Genomic DNA, 8,378 nt, shown 5'->3' with positions numbered 1-8,378 from the left:
CGTCTTGGTAAGCAACTCCAGTGTATACTCCTGGGGGCTGGTCCAACTCAAAGTTTCACAAAAAAAAAAAAATCCTCCCCATGTACTGTAAGATAATTCTTTGAGGGGGAGGATGTTCAATTTAACTCAAATTAATATTTACGATCACAAATAACGATAACTGTATCAACCCTGTGTTTATAAACGTAGATATCTACTTTGCATTTTGTGGCACAGGGCACCTTTTTACTGAAGAACTTTTTTTTTAATGATTTGATTTTGTTTTGTTTTTGTGTACTGTTGTGTATATTAAGTATATTCATGTGTATATGGATGTGACGTTTTAATGTGTTTATTGTATTTTGATCTGTGTTGTGTTATACAGGGCTCATCTGAAAAAGAGACCTCTAGTACTACAACTCTGTCTCCCTCAAGTGGTAAGAACATGGCTGTATCTGCTTCAGTTTTAAGCCGTATACTAAAGTACAGCGAGCATTTTTAGATCATTTCAGTGTGGCAAAACAAATGATGTTAGAAGTTAGCTAAAAAATCAGAAACCAACACCTCAAAAAACATAAACCTATGTTTATGGAATTTACATTTTTGTAATTTAGCAGACACTCTTATCCAGAGTGACTTACAGGAGCAATTAGGGTTAAGTGCTTTGCTCAAGGGCACATCGACAGATTTTTCACCTAGTCAGCTCGGAGATTCGAATCAGAGACCTTTTGATTGCCGGGCCAATACTCTTAACCTCTATGCTACCTGCTGCCCACATGTGAATGTGAGCCATGTATCAGTAACCATTGAATAAAGACCAAATTTAGGAGTTCAATGGCAAAAACATTACTATAAACACACCAAAAGTATTTTCAGGCCAGCATTCAAATTGTGCAAAAAACACCTGAGTTAGCGACACACTGATCTCTGACATGGGAAAAGTGGTCATGGCAAACATTGAAACAGAGAAAGAAAACCCTGAGGGTATTCACATGAGCAGCAAGCATTGTTCTTTTAAGTGATTTGAGTCAGTATGAATCCGCTACCAGCTTTCGGACAGAGATATATTTTAATACAACAATCTCTACAATGACCTTGTTTAAAAAATCACTTTAAAAAAAGTTTAATGACAAATGTGTATAAAAGACACCAATTTGAAGTTCCATTGCTCTAGTTTCAAAGAAGGAGCCAATACTAGTATAAGGGATTTGCGTCAATTCAACCTGGTATCAGGACAAAATGTGATTCAGAGTCACCGAATATACTTTAAGTATTTTTATTAAACTCAAGCGATAAATGGTAAATGCAATTTTRGTATATACGAGTTCTCTGTATCACCTCGCAGGGCAGAACAGGGAACTGGCAGGATGTAAGTAAACAGCTGTTCTTATACGGTGACAGACGTAGTTCCAACCCGTCTGTTGGCCTGTCACAGTAGAGGCTGAGCGTGGTTTAAACTCTGCTCAGCCTATCGCCGGCGCTCAGGCTAGTCCCAGCCTCTTGGCGCTCTTTGGTGTCCCGGCGCTGTTGCTGTGTAGATTACGCTCCCTCACCCCAGAGACTGAGGTCAGACAGCTCTGCAACATTGTCTGAGCTATTTGCACCTGCATACAAAGCACACTGTTCTCGCTCAAGGCTAACCATAGCTTCCCAGCACACTTATCTGGGGCTAACTGTTACTTCCAGCACACACACACAGACACCCAGGCGCCCAGGCTAACAGTTGCTAATATTATATCACATGTGATATAGCATTGGGTTATAGTGCAATAAACACAAATCCTAACACTAGCAACACAATGACTGGCATTTGATTTGTCCCCAAATAAATTATCTAAAAACCAAACACCATGTCAATCCATTTTAGAATACTTAATCACATTTTCAGTAGTTAATAATGCATAAATTGTAATATTGGACTTTAAATATATAGTCTATCCGGTTAGATGGCTTTGGAGCGTGGAAGAGAGCTTTGGCGGTGAGGCTTTTGCTCAGCATCGCCCTCTCTCCTGTCCCTTTCAGCATCACCCAGTCTCTTGTCCTTCTCCCTCTGACGAACCTCTCCATCTTCATTTCTGATGCTCCCCTCCCCACCACTTTCAAATGTTCTCCTCATGTACTCAATCTTACTCCATTGCTTTTCCTCATCTCTTTCCCTCTTACTCCCCAAGTCCATGTCAATGTCAAAAAATGTTTTTATGGACACTCACTCCTTCCTCTTTCAAGGCCCCTTTAGCTGTCCCTCTCGCAATCCCACTCTTTCTTTTCACCTCATACTCCCTTTAAGTCAATACTGTACTTAACGTTTGTATTTGTATATATTATGGATCCCATCAACAGCTACTCTTCCTGGGGTCCGGCAGAATTAAGGCAGTTATACAATTTAAAAAACATGACAATACATTCATTACAGAATTCACAACACACTGTGTGCCCTCAGGCCCATACTCCACTACCACATATCTACAACACAAAATCCATGTGTACGTGTGTGTATAGTGCGTATGTTTGTGTTACTTCACAGTCCCCGCTGTTCCATAAGGTGTATTTTTACCTGCTTTTTAAATCTGATTCTATTGCTTGCATCAGTTACCTGATGTGGAATAAAGTTACATGTAGTCATGGCTCGCCTCCCATAGTCTATTCTGGACTTGGGGACTGTGAAGAGACCTCTGGTGGCATGTCTTGTGGGGTATGCATGGGTGCTCGGTACCCTTCTTTCTTACTATTGTTCTCCTTTTTACTTTCCTTCTCTTCCTAACTCTTATCTACCCCCTTATTGGTCTTATTCCCTTTTTATCTTCCCCCTGGAATTTCTTGTCCAACTTTTTGTCAAGCTGAGCTAGTCRAACTGGGTCTGACTCCCGGCCATCATCCATCTTCACATCCTCCAGCTTGATTCCATCCCTGGTCTTCTGCAGCTGGGTTTTCACGTTGTTCAGCTCCAATAACCCATTCTGCAGGTCCTTGGATCTTGGTGGCAAACTTGGTGCAGTTCCTTGCAAGCTAGAAAGAGCTAGAAAGACGTTGAGCGCGAGGAAGAGGGTGGACATGACGAGCGCAGTGACGCTGATGGCCTGGGCAGCTTTGGCGGCCCCTCTGGCCACACCCAGAGCCTGCACGGTGCTGATGAACTTGTCTGTGTTGATCATCAGGGCCTTCCCAGCCTGCCCCCACCCCTCCTTCATCACATGCTTAATGTTGTGGTTCAGAGCCTTCTTGGCTGTACTCTGTGTACTTTTCAAAGTTCCACTCCCACATAGCTTCCTATCCCAGTCTGCTGTCCCCACATGCTTCAATATGGCCACCATTGTTCCTGTACCCAAGAAGGCAAAGATAACGGAATGAAATTACTACCGCCCCGTAGCACTCACTTCTGTCATCATGAAGTGCTTTGAGAGACTAGTCAAGGATCATATCACCTCCACCTTACCTGTCACCTTGTCACCCTTTTTTGAGGATTCCACTGAATATACCCTTTTTTTCCTTTTAGGAGAATACAGTGTAATTTGAATAACCATTTTAATGAGTATAAACATGTATACTTATGTCATGTTCATAATGATGACAATCTTTTCTGACCCAGGTGGTTTTGTCGAAGTCTAATTGCAGTAACTCTGCCACCTTAGGGTTGTTGTTGTCAGACAGACTGTGATTGCTGGCTGAGAGTTCCCTATGTGCAGAGAGGTTTTTACTGGAACACAAAACAGTAGAGCAGTTAGAAAATGAACAGACTCTTACTGTAAGTAACTAAAGCAAACAAACACGTTTGTTTAACAGATGATCCTAGACTCACCTTTTACTGAGGATTCCACTAAACATCCCTCCTTTCTCCTGATAGAAGAAAACTGTCATTTCAATTGATTGTAAATCACATGTATACTCATGTTCATAATTATTAGTATCTTTCTATGCAGATGCCCAAGTATTTTTTTCAAAGTCTAATGCAGTTACTCTGCCTCACCTTAGGGTTGTTGTTGTCAGACTGTTGTTGCTGGCTGACAGCTCACTGTGTAATGACTGCTTTTACTGAACAACAGTTACCTTAACAAGAGTGCTCCAATTTAAGATGCCTCCTTCTAGTAGTTGCTGGCTGATAGTTAATTGTGTAATGTTTGGTTGTCCTGAGAAACAGATCGAGATACCTGTTTGGCCAGAGAGAATGCATAATAACATTTGCTATGGGGTACATGCTATTCAAGTCAGCATATTTATAGGTAGGTTGGTAACAAAATGGTGCCGGAAGAAATTGCAGCAGTTTTATGGGCGCCCAACCAATTGTGCTATTATGTGGGCTTTTTTCGCGTTATTTGTAACTTATTTTGTACATAATGTTTCTGCAACCGTATCTAACGGCAAAAAAGAGCTTCTGGATATCAGGACAGCGATCACTCACCTCGGATTAGACAAAGATTTTTTCTTCAACAAGCAGGACGCACAGAACATTCTCCGAACACCCGACAAGACCAACATCCCAGTTATTTGCAAGAGGAAGAGACGCAAGTACAGAGGACACAGCGGGTTGCCTCGTACGGATCTGCAGAAGGCGAGTGGAAAGCTGCCGTTACCGTCAATATTACTCGCTAACATGCAATCATTGGACAATAAATTAGACGAGGTACGATCACGAATATCCTACCAACGGGACATCAAAAACTGTAATATCCTATGTTTCACGGAATCGTGGCTGAATGATGACATGGATATTCAGCTAGTGGGATATACGCTGCACCGGCAAGATKGAACAGCACACTCCGGTAAGATGAGGGGGGGCGGTCTGTGCATATTTGTAAACAACAGCTGGTGCACGAAATCTAAGGAAGTCTCTAGATTTTGCTCGCCTGAAGTAGAGTATCTTCTGATAAATTGCAGACCACACTACTTGCCTAGAGAGTTTTCAGCTATACTTTTCATGGCTGTTTATTTACCACCACAGACAGATGCTGGCACTAAGACCGCACTCAGTCAGTTGTATAAGGAAATAAGCAAACAGGAAACCACTCACCCAGAGGCGGCGCTCCTAGTGGCCGGAAACTTCAATGCAGGCAACTTAAATCAGTTCTACCTAATTTCTATCAACATGGTAAATGTGCAAACAGAGGGGAAAAAATTCTAGATCACCTGTARTCCACACACAGAGATGCGTACAAAGCTATCCCTCGCCCTCCATTTGGTAAATCCGACCACAACTCTATCCTCTTGATTCCTGCTTACAAGCAAAAATGAAAGCAGGAAGCACCAGTGACTCGGTCTATAAAAAAGTGGTCAGATGAAGCAGATGCTAAACTACAGGACTGTTTTGCTATCACAGACTGGAACATGTTCCGGGATTCTTCCGATGGCATTGAGGAGTACACCACATCAGTCACTGGCTTTATCAATAAGTGCATCGAGAACGTCATCCCCACAGTGACTGTACGTACATACRCCAACCAGAAGCCATGGATTACAGGCAACATTCGCACTGAGCTAAAGGGTAGAGCTGCCGCTTTCAAGGAGCAGGACTCGAACCTGGAAGCTTATAAGAAATCCCGTTATGCCCTCCGACAAACCATCAAACAGGCAAAGCATCAATACAGGACTAAGATTGAATTGTACTACACCGACTCCGACGTTCGTCTTATGTGGCAGGGCTTGCAAAATATTACAGACTACAAAGGGAAGCACAGCCGCAAGCTGCCCAGTGACACGAGCCTACCAGACGAGCTAAATCACTGCATGCTCGCTTTGAGGCAAGCAACACTGAGGCATGCATGAGAGCATCAGCTGTTCCGGACGACTGTGTGATCACGCTCTCCGTAGCCGACGTGAGTAAGACCTTTAAACAGGTCAACACTCACAAGGCTGCGGGGCCAGACGGATTACCAGGACGTGTGCTCCGGGCATGTGCTGACCAACTGGCAGGTGTCTTCACTGACATTTTCAACATGTCCCTGATTGAGTCTGTAATACCAACATGTTTCAAGCAGACCACCATAGTCCCTGTGCCCAAGAACACGAAGGCAACCTGCCTAAATGACTACAGACCCGTAGCACTCACGTCCGTAGCCATGAAGTGCTTTGAAAGGCTGGTAATGGCTCACATCAACCCCATTATCCCAGAAACCCTAGACCCACTCCAATTTGCATACCACCCAAACGGATGATGCAATCTCTATTGCACTCCACACTGCCCTTTTCCACCTGGACAAAAGGAACTACAGTGTGAGAATGCTATTCATTGACTACATCTCAGCGTTCAACACCATAGTGCCCTCAAAGCTCATCGCTAAGGACCCTGGGACTAAACACCTCCCTCTGCAACTGGATCCTGGACTTCCTGATGGGCCGCCCCCAGGAGGTGAGGGTAGGGAGCAACACATCTGCCACACTGATCCTCAACACGGAGCCCCCCAGGGGTGCGTGCTCAGTCCCCTCCTATACTCCCTGTTCACCCACGACTGCATGGCCAGGCACGACTCCAACACCATCATTAAGTTTGTAGACGACACAACAGTGGTAGGCCTGATCAACGACAAGACAGCCTATAGGGAGGAGTTCAGAGACCTGGCCGGGTGGTGCCAGAATAACAACCTATCCCTCAATGTAACCAAGACTAAGGAAATGATTGTGGACTACAGGAAAAGGAGGACCGAGCACACTCCCATTCTCATCGACATGGCTGTAGTGGAGCAGGTTGAGAGCTTCAAGTTCCTTGGTGTCTACATCACCAACAAACTAGAATGGTCCAAACACACCAAGACAGTCGTGAAGAGGGAACGACAAAGCCTATTCCCCCTCAGGAAGCTTAAAAGATTTGGCATTGGTCCTCAGATCCTCAAAAGGTTCTACAGCTGCAACATCGAGAGCATCCTGACTGGTTGCATCACTGCCTGGTACGGCAATTGCTCGGCCTCCGAACGCAAGGCACTACAGAGGGTAGTGCGTACGGCCCAGTACATCACTGGGGCTAAGCTGCCTGCCACCCAGGACCTCTACACCAGGCAGTGTCAGAGGAAGGCCCTAAAAATTGTCAAAGACCCCAGCCACCCCAGTCATAGACTGTTCTCTCTACTACCGCATGGCAAGCGGTACCTGTGTGCCAAGTCTAGGACAAAAAGGCTTCTCCTATCCTCCCGATCCTCGACTTCGGCGATGTCATCTACAAAATAGCTTCCAATACTCTACTCAGCAAACTGGATGCAGTCTATCACAGGTGCCATCCGTTTTGTTACCAAATCACCTTATACCACCCACCACTGCAACCTGTATGCTCTAGTCGGCTGGCCCTCGCTACATATTCGTCGCCAGACCCACTGGCTCCAGGTCATCTATAATTCTATGCTAGGTAAAGCTCCGCCTTATCTCAGCTCACTGGTCACGATAACAACACCCACCCGTAGCACACGTTCCAGCAGGTATATCTCACTGATCATCCCCAAAGCCAACACCTCTTTGGCCGCCTTTCCTTCCAGTTCTCTGCTGCCAGTCACTGGAACGAATTGCAAAAATCACTGAAGCTGGAGACTTATATTTCCCTCACCAACTTTGAACATCAGCTATCTGAGCAGCTAACCGATCGCTGCAGCTGTACATAGTCCATCTGTAAATAGCCCACCCAATCTACCAACCTCATCCCCATACTGTTTTTATTTACTTTTCTGCTCTTTTGCACACCAGTATCTCTACTTGCACATCATCATCTGCTCATTTATCACTCCAGTGTTAATCTGCTAAATTGTAATTCTTCGCTACTATGGCCTATTTATTGCCTACCTCCTCATGCCTTTTGCACACACTGTATATAGACTTTTCTTTCCTACTGTGTCATTGACTTGTTTATTGTATTGGCTTGTTTATTGTTTATTCCATGTTATTCCATGTGGAACTCTGTGTTGTTGTCTGTGTCACACTGCTTTGCTTTATCTTGGCRAGGTCGCAGTTGTAAATGAGAACTTGTTCTCAACTAGCCTACCTGGTTAAATAAAGGTTKAATAAATATTTTTACTGAACAGGTGAATAGTTCTCAACTCTCAAATCACCTTAATGTTGTTGTTTTCAGAGAGACTGTCATTTCTGGCTGAGAGTTCACTGTGTAATGACTGCTGGTCCTGTATGACAAGAGAAGCTAGTTTGGTACAAATTACAGGCAACACAACGATCAAATGATGTTCGTGCACAGTGACAATTTAATTATTAATCGGTTCGCTTTACAGTTCATTGATAAAATCAAGTTTAATGGACTCATGAAAGCACCCTTTCCTTTGTTCCTACATTTAGTTCACACGTTTAGAAATCATATCATACAGGGCTACTTCACCTCTACTTCTTGAGATGGTTCTGTTCAAGTTTGGAAGACTTTTTGAACATTCCACTGAAGATGCCTTCTTTCTCCTGAAACATACAGAGGGCCGTTTACA

Source organism: Salvelinus sp. IW2-2015, linkage group LG32, assembly GCF_002910315.2.
Source record: "Salvelinus sp. IW2-2015 linkage group LG32, ASM291031v2, whole genome shotgun sequence".
In the NCBI taxonomy this organism is placed as follows: Eukaryota; Metazoa; Chordata; class Actinopteri; order Salmoniformes; family Salmonidae; genus Salvelinus; species Salvelinus sp. IW2-2015.
The sequence above is the reverse complement of the archived record's forward strand: the minus strand, read 5'-3'. Positions refer to the sequence as shown.